The sequence below is a fragment of the Falco biarmicus genome, chromosome 4, assembly GCF_023638135.1.
Source record: "Falco biarmicus isolate bFalBia1 chromosome 4, bFalBia1.pri, whole genome shotgun sequence".
In the NCBI taxonomy this organism is placed as follows: Eukaryota; Metazoa; Chordata; class Aves; order Falconiformes; family Falconidae; genus Falco; species Falco biarmicus.
The window spans coordinates 81,667,098-81,681,779 of NC_079291.1; the positions used below are offsets into that span (position 1 = coordinate 81,667,098).

Here is a 14,682-nt window from a genome sequence, read left to right on the forward strand (position 1 = left end):
CTGAGTATACTTGTGTTATTAGCTACTTAGTAAAAAATCTAACAGTGTGGAAAAGTTCACAGCTGCTGCTTCAAGAATAGGAAGGGGAATGGTCTCTAATACTAATGATTTAAATATTACCAGGATCTTGAGGCACAGCTATTGAGATAGAAGGTAATCAGACATCTAAATCAAACACCCTTCAAAAAAAAAAAAAAAAAAAAAACCAAAACAAACAAAAAACCCCCAAACATTTCCATCTAGGATCTATTTTTATTTAGTGTCAGGACAGAAGACTCCTGCCTTCTGAACCCACCCACTTAGAAATGTGTTTATCTCAAAATCAAATTGATGTTCAACTACCAAGTTATCTTTTTGCCTAATTTATAATTATAATTTATGATTTTGCCTAATTTGCTAATGTAAAAGTAACTCAGTGAATCAACGTATCTACAGCAGAAGTAATAGCTTCTAAATAAACTGGACACACTGGTGTGCCTTTCTCATAAGCAAAAGGGTAAAAGAAAATGAGTAAGAACTTCCATAGTTTATGGGTTTTATGCAGAACTAAAAAAAAAAACCATCAGTAAATAATCTGGCTTTGTAATTTTACTCAACTTTGCTGTAAAATTGCTTCATCTTAGAATTTTGTTTTCTCATTTAAAAGTTACATACAGGCATATGAAACTGACTTCACCCAATACTGGCAGACTAACAAAAGACTGTAATTTTAACTATTCTTTATATTTTCAGTTCATTCAGAAAGAAAAAAAAAACAACCAACCACATTACCAGCATTATACAGCACTACAATTTGGCTGGTCTTCCCCTAGTGAAACTACTGAATTTAAACATGCAGCTGCACTATTTTTCATGAATGCACACAACAGTAAGAATTATCCAAGTTGCAAAAACATTTGCCTGACTAATTTTCATCAGAGAAGTCTTTTATTTTGACCAAAGTACTTAGGGTCGTTGGTACAGAAGTAATGACACAGAAGAGTGTTCAGGTACAAAATGTCTAATTCTTCAAACATTAGGTTAATTTGTTTTCTAAACCTAAACCAATATTTGATCGGTTGGACAAATATTTGAAATGCATCTGGCTAGTTACCTATTTAGAAAGAGAACAAATTTATTTAAAAGGACTTTTTCCCCTTCAGTCACCACAGAACAAAAGTTAGATTGAGCTCACAAGATTTTAAGACATTTTTTAATCTGGTCTCAAATTAGACCCCTCCTAACAGATTATTGCTGTAAGGACACTAGTGGTACATAGGAAATGCTTTAGGAACAGGAGTGCTTTAACAGGAAAGAACAGGTACTCTCTAAGAACTGATAAGGCAAAACACTCTTTTATCTATTATTTAAATAATAGCAGAGCTAGTTAAGGTGTAGTTTTATCTTTAATGTAGGTACTAGGTTTTACCTTTGAATTAGGTATTAAGTATGAGCTGTCTTTCGTGATTATTTCTGCTGTAAAAGTAACATCTGGAAGAACCATGATGTCTTCCAGTCATGTCCACAAGTAAGGTCTGTCCTTTTGTTTAAAAGAAATATTCAGCCTCTATTCTCCTTCTAATTCCCTCCAAGCACATCTATGATATTCTTAAACACGTTTCAGGTTGTCTCCACCTGTGCAGATGATCTCTTTCCCCTCATGTCAGGGCAAAGATCAGTATCCAAAGAACAAAAAATTAAATTTGGTCTCAGCCCAAGCCTTGAGATAGAATTTTACATTGCAACAAGATTTCATTAGAAACAGTCTTGATGATAATAATCATATGAAGGTGAGACATGGTGTGGGGGCACCTGAGCAAGCAAGGGGCATGCAGAAATCTGGATCCTGTCCCCACTCCTGGTCCACCAGTGCTGGCTGCAGGCGAGGTGGCTTTCTCCAGCTAGGCATGGAAAGCCTCCCAGAGCAGAGAGATTCCACACCCTCCTCAGGCAGCGTGCTCTGGTGCTTAATTACAGTGAAAAATGTTTCCCTCATATTCAGCTATAATGCCCTGTTTCACTTCATGACCCTTTCTCACCTTTTCCCACTGTGCGCCTCAGCAAGGAGCTTGGCTCCAGCTTCTTGGTGACCTCCTCCTAGGGAGGGGATTTGGCCCAAGTAGAAAAGGAATTTTACATCAGTATTATGCTACTATTCTACTAGAAAATTTTTATCCATAACATTTAAATAAATATCCTTTTGAATAATACAGTACTCAAATATTTTAAGCACAGATCTAGAATATTTCCACAAAAAAAAAAATAAAGATGCAGTTAATAACATGCAGCTCAGGTACTCCCGAAGCTTTAATAAAGTGCAGGTAGATGCTACTGCTTGCCAAATTTTGAACCAGAGAACACCTATTCTTACTGCAGTGGAATACACCACTATACCATTCAGGTGAAAAGAATAAGCATTTGACATTAGAAACATTTATATTAAAATTTACACAAAATTTCTGATAGGCTGCAAAAGACAAAGTGTAAAGAAGTGAAAAGCATAACCATCTCAAGGTTTATCTTTGCTTTAAAACTGGAAGTATGAGAAAGAGTTGAAAAGAGTTGTTACTTGCAAATGAATAATTAACCTGGAAAGCTGGCTAAACTGTGCAGCCTATAAATTTACTAGAAATAAAAGCAGAAAAATAATTTTCTGATACAGTTCCTCTTACAAGCAATTACCAAGTTTTTTCAAGCATTTTGATCTACTCAAAGAGTAGATCTACTGCCAAACTTTTTGTATATCTTTTCTTTTAAATAAAAAAGTGCTTTAAACCCCACATTGAGAGGTGTCAGAAACATAACCCATATAAAAGAGCACACAGACCTCTAAAAGGCTTCTGAAATCCTTCACCCGTAATAAAAGCCTTAAAACTTTCATTACTTGCTTTTTAGCTTTTTAGAATAAGGATTTTATTTGAATTTCAACCGAATTAGGCTTAATGCTCCTGGTACTGTAACAATTTCAAATAATAACTTTCATCATTCTGTCCAAAAACTTAAATTGTCTGTCTTCCTTACAAAATTACGTGGTTACAATAGGACACTAACTGTAGATTCTCTGAAATACTTCAGAAGTTTCACTGAAGGAATGCCGTTTGTGAATTCTGCTTTAGCATATGTTCAGTATATATAGTTATTTAAGTGCTGTACAATAAACAATACAGCAACATAAGCTTTCAACACATTTGGAAGTGAAGTCATAAAAACTGTCTTGTTTTGGCCAAAGTGCAAAAATTTACACCCAACAAATGCTGCAAATAGGAAGCCGCAAAATCCACTACAAAGATAGAAAATTTTGTAGCATTTTTGTGGCTCTTTCCCCAGACCGATAATCGGAATCAAAAAAACTAGACCACAAAATACCTAAATTGCTTGGTTAGCAGGGCCTTTTGTTGCTGTCCCTCCATCTCACATGCTTATCTGCACATGACAGCCAACAGCACGAGGAATAAGCCACAGTAGCACTTCTGTACCTTCATTAACACAGAATCCAGAATACAAAGGGCTCCGTAATAAGTGGAAAGTGGATTTATGGTATCGGTACAGGCAATACATTTTAAGAGCTGTAGTGGCTCCACAGTAATTAATAACTTCTTGGGATAATTGTTCACAGAGTATTTGGCTTGTGGTGACTCACACTTGCAGAAATGAGTAATTATAAACTATTATAATAAGAATAAGATGGCTTTGCCAGAACAAGCGTTGGACATAGCATCATCCTTCAGGAAGAAATGGTGGGTGAAGGTATAAGCTGCATTCCCACCAGTTCTTCTGTAAACTCTTAGGTGGAGACACCTCTGAGAAAACTGCAAATATCCTTTCAACGCTCATGGGGACACTGTGGTCTGCATACAGGTTTGTTCTGCAGCTGGTTGGCTGTTTCATGCCCATGTCCAGCAGGACAGGTACCACCAAGGGTGGGAAGACCTCCAGCATTAGTGCCAGGAACACTGCTCCTGGTACATGGTGTAGCACAGGGCTTGTGTCTGTCACTAAGAGCAGTACTGTTCAGTGTTGGCAGCGCTGAGTATCATCGTACTGGCCAGTTTGATGCTAGCATTTTGTATGATGCCTGGATCATTCGAGAAGCTTTTAGTATGAGATGTCAGCTGGATCGCTGGCTTAGGCTTTCCATTTTTGTCTACTGAAGGAGAGATTTCTCTCCGGTCACTCAAGACCAGTGCTCCCTCCTTCTCAGCTTTTGAGTGAAGTGAATTGAGGAGGGGGAAGGAATAAAAACACATGATGATAATTCAGTTTTGAATGCTCATACAGCTCACATGGTTGACATAAAATCACTCACAATTGTGAGTAATTAAAAACTGTAACTCAACAGATAAAAAGTGTTTGCAGGCAAAACCACAATTGGATCCTCCCTTGCAGTTTGTAAAACTGTCTAGTAAGGTCTGAAATTCTGTATTTGCTCATATTATATCTGAAGGCATCTCAGTTCAAATGGTTTCCTGATTAAAGATAACATGGGACCAGAAAGAAATGAGTCTATCCAGAGCTGTAGAATCATTGCATGTTCAGCACTGAATCACTACAGAACCCTTTGACAGGAACAGTACTGAAACACTATGTATAACGCAGATACCAAAACTAAACTTGCTGTGCTGTGCCTAAAAACTGTAACAAAAGAACTCATATGCTCTACAAAGAGGATCTCTCAAGGGCACTTTTACCCTGGGAGCCAGCTTATCAAATACTGTTCCAGTCTGGAAGTTCAGAAAGGAAAGCACACATTAGCATTTTTGTACCTTTAAGAAAGAAGGGGAAAACAAAATCTTTAAATACAACTCTCTCAGCACCAGATCCTTTATACCAAGTCACCATAAACCCGTATATTCCTGGTTACTGAAACAACGGTGGGTTAATATAGCAGGAGGAAATGCACCAAGGAAGTAATTTTATCTGTAATGTTCTTACAATGTGGGTGACAATGTAATAACTTGAATTTTTTCATTTTCAATATTATTTCTGAAATAGTTTCTTCCTTCTACTCTGATTTACAGTATAAAATCCCCAAAATTATAAAAATACATTTCCATTTTTGTCTTTTTGGCTTTGCTGTACTTTTTTATAACTTTATCAGGCCTTAAATCCTAGAAATGCCCTTGCTCTGTCTGAAAGAGGAAAACTGAAATGCTGCTATAGGCAGATGCAAAAAGAACATTTAGTATCCAATTCTTTCAGCTGCAAAATCAAATGCACCCAATGGAACACAAAAAAGAATCAACATCAGGCATTCATTTCAAACACACTACACAAGCGATCAAAGAAAAATGGGAAGAAATCTAAAGCAAAGCTACTTGCATAACAGACTGCGTAAACCGTTGAGTCTTTTGAGTGGGATAAGTATGTTTCAGACTGTGCCACTAATGTGACATTTTAATGGTGTGAGAACTATAAACAAAACTTCTTAAAGAGAGACAATAAACTATTAAGTCTGTTATACCATTTAAAGGACCAAATAAACATACAACTTTTCCTGCCAAAAGTGGACATCACATGAATCCTGGTGATGGAAGCTACAGAGTTGAGAATGTTGGCACTTCTTCTGGACAATGAAACAAAACCACAGAAACCAGTAGGAGAAGCAGCCAAGTTTAGCCACCGTATTCAGGCATCACGATCCTATAAATACACATGCAGCATCTAAACAAGGCTACAATTGCCTTGTAAGAAAATGATCAGTTGTACTACACTAACAATATACTCTGAAATACTGAGGAATCACAATCAGTTTTCATGTAATAATAATAGAATGTTATTCCACACTTCAGTAATAACATTCTGCTGTAAATGTGCAGCAGACGTGTGCAGCAAAGGATCGGTAATTCAGATCCAGAGAATTATGCAGCATCTAGTCCAATCCAGTTACCAGTGAGGGCACAGGAGGAGGACACAGGAGGAGACATACTGAACTACAAGGCTTACGCTGATAAAGGAGCTGGCTGGAACTACTCTTTGTGTGAGCTCATTACTGTGAGCAGGATGCTATCACAGAAGTGCTTAAAATGAAAGCCGACAACATAGATTCCTGTTATTTTGCTTGACTCAGAAAAAAATCATTTACACTGAAAGCTTGCTCTTCATTCATATCACGAAGAGTGCAATGTAAAATATGTTATCGTAAGAAAAGCATGTCACAGGAAAAACCTCTTGATTTCATTTAATTTAAAAAGAGACAGAACTGGGTCGATTTGATATACCATCATGACTCTGCTTTGTTTATCAACAAATACCATGTACTACTGCCCATAATTCAATTTTAGCAGTATATTATCTAGCAGTTTTATAATCAGGATCATTTTTACTACTGGCAATGATATAAACTTGGACAAGGATAAAATTCAACATTATCAAATGGGAGGCATCAGGGTTATGATTTCTACGCACAAGTGGTAATTGGATTGGAAGGCAAAGTTCAAGAAAACAGTAATACTCTTGTGTATTAACAGAAGGCCTGTTCTGCTCTGTAGTGCACTACCCAAGGCCATTTCCTTCCTTAATATTAAAATTCTAATCAGCCTTCATTTCATCTACAGAAATTTATGACCTAGTCCAAGTTCTGTATATAGCTTCAGAAACAAACAGACTTGGAATATGAGACCCAGCATGTTATAAATTCTTAATTCAACTATAAAAAACTGTACATGCACAAGCGGAGAATGTTTAAAACATGCCGAGTTCCACACTGTGCAACACAGTGGAATTACTGCTACAAGCACTACAAACGTCTTAGCCTCTAAATGCATCTGTACTAATTACAGATTTGATGTTAAGATACTGGACACACTCTAGATGAAATGAAAATGAAGAACTATAACCACAAAAAATTATTTACAAATTTGTCTTAAGCAGTGCTTTCCAAACTGTGGGGCACCCGTTATGAGCAATATGCCTGTTTTTCCTAAGTGGCTTGTAAGCACTGCCAGAAAACCTGAGCATGTTCGCCTAAGCGCTGCTGCTGTTACAGTTGGTGCCTTTGGCAGGACCTGTGTTTGAGGGCTTGCAGAATACTCAAAAATAAGCTGTTTCTTCTAAATAGAGAATTTTAGTTAGCTCACTCAAATCCTTACCTGGTGGGGTTTTTTTTTTTTGCTCCTAAAGAGACACTTACCTCTGATTTGAATATCATATCTCAAAATTAAGCCAACAGCAAAGAAAAGGAAAAGGAAGTCTGGAAAACGGAACAAAAGCGTGAATACTCTGCAAGGTAAATCAGGGAAATGCCTAGAAGGGCAGAATTATAAATCTAAATGCTTAAGTCTCTAAACAAAATACTAAAACACCAAGCTCAAGCTTCAAACGGTAGTAACAAACCCTGAAGACCACAAGTCTGAAGGTATGCGTCTAGTCTTCATGCCTCCATATAGCTGGAGAGTAGGTACCTGTGTCAAAACAAGTGGGTGGGCCGCTGAGAACTGTGATGTAGCAATATCAACCACACCACTTCCTTCTTTTCTGTCCTAACAACAGGTTCAACCCACCTCCAGCTCCTCCATTCATGAGCACTACAGCGCTCACCATCCTTCTGCCTCTCTCCTACAATCCTCACCTCTAATAATGCTGATTAGTAATGCAAGATTTGCATACAAAGGCAGCTCTCTTCGGTTGCTATTTGTCCCAGTAGCAGGTTAGCTGAGAAATAACCACATACCAGGCACATCCCAGAAAGGGAGGCAATACAGACATCCCAGCTGCAGCTTGTCAGGAGATGGTCATGTTCAGATGGGCCAGCTGCTTGGCAAGAAAACGCCCATGTTGAAATCAGCTAGCAAGCCAGGAGGCACACACATACCCTTTTGGGGCGCTGCTTGGCCAGCAACGGTGCCGCTGAGCCCAACAGCACCCGCTGTCTCAGCTGCTAGGAGTTAGAGAAAGCACTCTTCCAGCTGTCAGCACTGCAGGTCTGACATAATAGAAATGTGTGAAACCTAAGTTTGTGTGCATGTGTATGCATGTGAAAATAAATAAAGGCAGATCAGCCTACAAGTTTGGGACATTGCACAAAACAAAATGGGATGGACTAAATCTTACGGCGCATAAATAATTTTCAGCAACCACTATCAAAAAAGAAGGGATGGTGAAGTACAAGAAACTACTCCAGCTGGCCATGTAACCACTGCTAAGGAATTCACCTAACGTCCCTGGGCCACAGCACTGCCTTCAGACACCAAAAACTTAAAAAGCTTTTAAATCCAGAATAGCTCCACTGTCTCACACCAGACTCTGTATACTGCAGTACCATGGGAAAGAGGGGAAATACGAGGAAGAAAAACTTCACTCAATCCATGCAGTTCAGCAGCAAGCAGAGTTGCCTAAATCTGTCAAGTAAAATGGCATCTTAATTGTAAAGTCATTTTCAGTATTTGAATGCAATTGGATGCAATATTCCTTTTCCAATCCATCAGATACACCTGAAAATTAGAAGCAACTCTGCAGACGCCCTAAGACTGATCCGCCTGCATGTTATCGGAACAAAAATCTTGACTGGCCAAACTTAGCATCCCGTACATGCTGTACTAGCAGGTGCTGCTGGAGCTACTTGTATTTCAGATTGCAGAAGCATTTCACTGATTGACCAACAGCTCTAAACTATATTTGGGAAAGCATCCCAGAGCTCTCAAACCTTCTGTTTAGTGTCTCTCAGCATTTATGAATAAATAAATAAGAAAATTCAGAAAATACCACTACAAACCAGCAATTGTAAAAAGTGAAAGAATATAATTATGTTTACAAGTTTAGTTGTAAAAGATTTCTACAAATTAGAGCCTGTAAATACATCTTATTTTATATAATAACAAAATCCTCACAGGACATACTGGCAATTTAGACAGACCTTCAGTGACAGGGTACACATGCAGACCCTATTGGTGATTTTCCACTTTTTCTGCTGTGTCTCAATTCTTTTAATAAAAGGTAGGGTTTGCAGGTTGCGGGGTTTTGTGTTTGGTTTTTAAACAGGCTACAGCTATGGTAGAGACTGTTCTTCCATGTTTTTATTAATTTTACATTTTTAAAGCATGCTACCAAATGTCTTCAGAAAGAATGTGACACACCATTTATTCTGCCTGCTTATTCTGGACTCAGTTACTCTTACAGAAATAATTAAAACAGCAGGAAATAATGCCCTGCTCAAACTGATAGACACAAATTGCAAAGGGAGACAAAATGCCAAAAAGAACAGGGAGCTGAGAGGAGCTGACACACACTGTACATATGAACCTAGAACTGAAGTTTATTGCCATATTAAAGTTGTCTGTCAGAAACATGAAGATTTCTGTAACACAACAAGTTACGTGCAAAGGCACTGAACTCTGACACACTGTGGAGAGCAGACGTACAGGGCTACAACGGAGTAGCAAAGGCAGCAAGTATCTGCCACTTAGAAATAACAAGTGACTACAAACGTAGCATTTGTGCAGGTCTGTGGGTTTTTTTATCTAGCATAAAAATATTAACTGAGAAGCGTATCAAATTAGGCTTCTCAGCCTTAACATTTTCTGGTGATTTGAACATGGCCAGAGAATAAGATAAGCATCTTTATAAATCCAGTTCGCTTCACTTTAAATCCAAAAGATTGTGTCTAAGCTGCACAAGAACAGGAGCCTACATAAGATCAAATTTTGTATACAAAACCAACCCAGTTCTGCTCATCATCCTCTATTGGGAATCCTGTCTGCAGCAAGTGTTTTGTGAGCTCATTGTCCTTCACCAAAATACTGTACAACCTGCAATTGTTTTTGTAATTTTTTTTTTATTTTTTTTTTTTTTGCATCAGGGCACTTATCTTAGGGACAATATATAATTTCTTGTTTAAAAAAAAGTTTTTTGTCTTAAGTTTACAGTAATGAAGTATTTTCATCAGCACTGATGAGTTAGAGATTACTTCAGCTTTTTTTGCAGGTTTTAAGAGTTTTTTTAAATCAGGCTGGTAAGTATTCCCCATTTACCAGTGCAGATCAGCTTAATTGCTTAGCAGCTAAAACTTGGAGCGAACAACGGTATTTTCAAAACAAATACATCAAGTTAAAGCAAGGGCAGTTGTGGTTCATCTGAATCATATGGCTCCAGATCTCAAATCTAAGCTAAGGAAATAGAGGTTATGACATCCTGCAGCTGGGACAAGTAGTGTTCATAAAGCAACGTTAAATCAAGGCCACTTGGCCAGTTCAGGCAGTTGCTTGCGTGGAAGTGAAAGATCCCATGAGAGCATTAAAAAAAAAAAGAAAGGTTTTGGTGTCCTAGCCAAACCCCCCTTCCTTCACTTAATGCTACCAGAGACTAAGTTTCATCAGAGCAAACGACTGTGGAAGGTTGCTGCCAAGGAATTGCTACTGATTTATTTACATCCAGTCAGAGAGAACAGGAATTAAAACACTTTGCAAAACAGACTGGCAAGTTAATTACAAAAGGTCTTCCCATGCTATGCAAATACCAAGTGAGTGAGCCTGCCGCTTGGTAGGTTAGTTTCCAGAAAGATCAATTTGGTGATCACCATCAGGCTAATACACAAACGCTAATATCAACACAAAGGAAGTCACAGTAGCTGGGAGAAGTAGCTGGGAGCTTTAGCAAGGCAGCAATATGCATAGTGGGAGCAGGAGCATAGGCAGATAAAAGTTTTCATTCTGTCTGAGAATCTCAGGACAAAGTTATTTTCCAGTCTCCCATTCAGAAGCATTTTAAGATCTATTTATTGATACAGAAAGCATTGATAAAACACCCGAGAATTTACATTTTCATTTACAGCAGATGAAAAAAGTTTTCTAAATTTTTTGAGACAATACTGGTGGCTGAAGTAGAGGGACCATTCACTGCCTCCCTGAATACAGGAATAACTGCGCCTGTAGCGCTTTTTTTTGCCTTTTTTTTTTTTTTTTTTTTAAAGCGGGGAGGAAGCATGAAACAGTAGTACTGGTTGGAGAGTTCCATGACACTGGATGCCAATGTCATGCTGTGTAAACATGTGGACCCATTAGACAATTGTTGGAAGCAGAGAATTCTAAATTTGATCTAGTGATAGGACTCATGCTGTTTGGAAAAAAAAAAAAAAACATGGCGCTGCAAAACCACACAAGGGAAATGTTTCAGACCTGCTTAAAAAAAAAAAAAAAAAAAGAAAAAAATACTATGTGAACAATGATGTATTAGATGGCCTGCAGATCTCAGCCTCTGGAGAGTCCTGACAGACAGAAAAAAAGACCAGAACTCTTGGCTCACAAACTGTTAAATAAGTTTATAACACGTATTTCAACCTGAAACGTTAAAAACTTTTTCATAGAGAAAAATTTATATTCACACGCAGAACACAAAATATTTTCCTTGCTAAAAGACAGTCTGCAACAATGATTTGTATCTTCTTCCACATTTCTAGTGCATATTACTGCCTGAACTAATGAATTCATTTTAGTGAAGCCTGCGCTCTACGGTATCCCCAGTGATGCTGGACCAGGGAAGGGAGTGGTAGTTAACTGCCTGCCTTTGGTTTGTGCTGGCAGTGCAACACTTTTTGCTTTATAGTACTTAATGGTCTAAAACACATGTTGAAATTAACTCCTTCATTAGCTATGCAGCTGCTCCTTATCTCTCTCATTTGTCTTCATTATAGCACTGCAAAATTTTATGCTGTGATTCAGAATTATATATGATTACTACGATACATGATTTATATTTGTTAGAATATAAAATACAGGCCTCATGAATAAAATCATACATTACATATGACACTTGAAAATGTACTCTATTCTTTAAGCTATCTAGAAATACTATGCTAATTCTGTCCACACTACAACTTCATTTCAAACTGATTAACAAGCTTTTTATTCCACTCAAGTTGCTTACATTAAAAGACAAAAAACAGTGTGTTCAGCTCCCAGCAAAACTGCAAACCCACTTTAAGGCTGTCACTACAAAACTTGTTACTCATGTCCACAGGCTTATAGATGTGAAGAGCAGTGTGTATAGCTCAGCATCTCAGTTATGATTCATGGTGTGATTTAATCATTCCTGAAACTCTGTGTACTACATGAAAGAAATTGTACTTCAACAGCAATGATCAGAAAGCAGAAGATAACGCAGAGAGCTAACCCCAAGAGCTGTTGAGTCACAAAGGAGGGAGGCAACGAGGTACACGTTACCTTTGTGAATCCAGAGTAGGTCAGCAGTAGCAAAGCTTCTCTTTGGTGACTGCTGAGTGACCACTGTGGACAGAACCTTTCTCCAGCCCACCCCTAAGAGCTCCATGAGCACGACAGCAGTCCTTGGAATGCAGATCTCAGTATTGCACCTTGCCATGCATATCAATAAGTTTGTGCAACTTAGCCAGCTGAATTCAACAGCAATTCGCATGTCTAATTCTAGTCATATTCATACATGTACGGATACGAGGCCACAGGCCACAACTAAGGCACTGAAGGACTGCATTTGTGAGAAGCCATCTGCCATGGCCTATCCCCACGTGGTTGGAGCTCCTGGAGCTCCAGAACCTGTTACAGCTGCTTCACAGGTGGGACTTCAGCAGTAAGAGGTATCACCCCGGTCTCTTCACATCCACTCATTTAACTACTTAAATCCTCCTTCCCACCTAACACACACAGAGGAAACGAGCTTTCCACATCCATTTTCTGCTCTAACACACAGAGCAGCTGTCTTACTAGGTCCTTGAACACAAATTTTTATGAAAGTATAAATGGAAGATCGGCTGATCTTGAGAAGAGAGGCCGGCCAGCCACTGCGACCAAACAGCCAGCCACTACAGCTTAGTTTTAAGACCACTAGAGTTGGTCTTAGGTGATTTCCATGCATGACATCGCAAATACACATTAGCCATGGAAATCCTTTTCTCTTAAGATCAAGACCACATAATAACAACAGTTTGTGCTTCTATTTACTATTCTTCATCAAATTATGAAACTAAAATTGCAAGCAAAATACTGGTTGCACTGTTTGTTTTTCTTGGGTCCTTAAACACCAGCCACAGTATGTGAAACAGAGGGCAAAGAGAGGCTGAGTGGAGCAGGGGAGCTGGGTAGCTCTAACAGTAACACCAAGTAGTAAAGACCAGAGCCAGTGCTAATAGTAGAGAAAATAAGGAAAAAAAATCTCCACCAGAAAGAGATCAGATCTTTTACAGACCATTATTGCACCTCTCAATAAAGCTTTAATACAAAAAGAATGAAGTGGCACAGGCTGCTACCTTAAACCATTTTTTCCCAAATTAAGTATTCTGCTTACCTCAAAATTCAGTCCTAATTAAGTACCCTTGAACTAGTTAATCTTTCATTTTAGAAGAAAGCTCATCTATTCTTAAAAGTTATCTTGCTCTCCAAATATTACTGTTCAATCATTTATCTAAGCTAAAATACTTAAACCTCTTTAATGCCTATGTATGTATATATATATTTTAACTGCAACACATAGGGAAATTAGTGCTTTACTTCATTTTTCTTCTTCAGATAAGTTACATCTGCATATTGAAATACTGGTTACAAATTCTGAGCAGTCAGATAAATTATACTTTAATTTTTATATTTTAATAAAATATACTTGTTCTCTGTATTTTTTCACCACAGTGTGCAAAGGAGCAGATACATACTCAGTAATCAAAGTGAGTTAGTGTAACACAGTGCGCCAAACCCACTACTTTTTACAATAACCAAACTGACATTTATCATAATATCATATTACAACACAAACATTTGATATCAGGACTGTGAAGTGTCAGCTTTAACACACCAAACATGACATTTTCAGTGACAAAAAGGAAGTTATGTTTCTATTTTTAAATCTACAGCTTTTATGCAAGTTCCGCAATTCACCTCACAAATGTAAATAAAACCATCAACACCACTGTGATACTTTAATTCTATCAACTTTTCAGCTACAGTCAAGTCTGTACATGCAGCAATTCAACACCAAACATCATGAACAATTACGTTACAGATTTCCTAATCACTGGAAGAAAACATTGTATAGTGTAAATGCTACACACAAAAAAATGAAAGTGATCCATATTTATCAGAATTGATTAAATTTTTTTAAATTTCTTTCAACCACCTACAAACAACTGTTTTACCTTTTCTTTTCTTGTTTTCTTTTTTCTTCCCAGTGGCTCAATCTCAGACTGACATTCTCCTGGGCTGCACCTCATGTAAGTACAGCTATAGCAATACAGGGTGACTTACTGTATATATTTACTTCATCAATGTACAACTGTGACAATATTTACCAAAATTGGGACTTCTAGACATGCCATTTACTTCTGTGAAAAAGTACTGGATTACTAAGTCCTCACTGAAAAGTAAGCTAAGGCAAGCAATATTTACTCCCAGATTGTCCTTCTCAAAGATCACAAACCAGCCACTGAAGTAGTCTCAAAGATACATCCAATTTACTACATCTTTATGGGTTTGTGAAATCTGGACTTTATGGAAGTGTCCCGTGATCTTTAGGCACTCCAGGGCTTCTTTCTTCCCAGGCAGGGGAACCTCTGTCACCCAGAGGAACTGCAGGAACAGACTGGATGAACATCAGCACTCAGAAGGTTTAACTGGCATTATTTCTGCAAACTGCTTGCCAATCCATGTGAAGACAAAACTGAGGCTGTAGCACTTTCCTCACCACCTCTGCCACCAGGCCATCATGACAGTTAAAACTGCCTGAAAGCCCACTGCCCACATCAATGATTTC

The 14,682-nt window shown here is 38.1% G+C and overlaps 2 protein-coding genes across 7 annotated transcripts in view; one reads left to right on the plus strand and one right to left on the minus strand.

Moving 5' to 3' along the window:
* Window positions 1-14,682, minus strand: part of C4H7orf50 (chromosome 4 C7orf50 homolog) — a 135,761-nt gene that overhangs the window by 48,167 nt on the left and 72,912 nt on the right. The gene's annotated exons all lie outside the window — the stretch shown is intronic.
* Window positions 1-14,682, plus strand: part of GPR146 (G protein-coupled receptor 146) — a 57,053-nt gene that overhangs the window by 11,540 nt on the left and 30,831 nt on the right. For both annotated transcript variants that reach the window (XM_056337152.1, XM_056337150.1), the window contains exon 2: window positions 14,102-14,143. The gene's annotated coding sequence lies outside the window, so the exon portion shown is untranslated. The remainder of the gene's footprint in view (window positions 1-14,101; window positions 14,144-14,682) is intronic.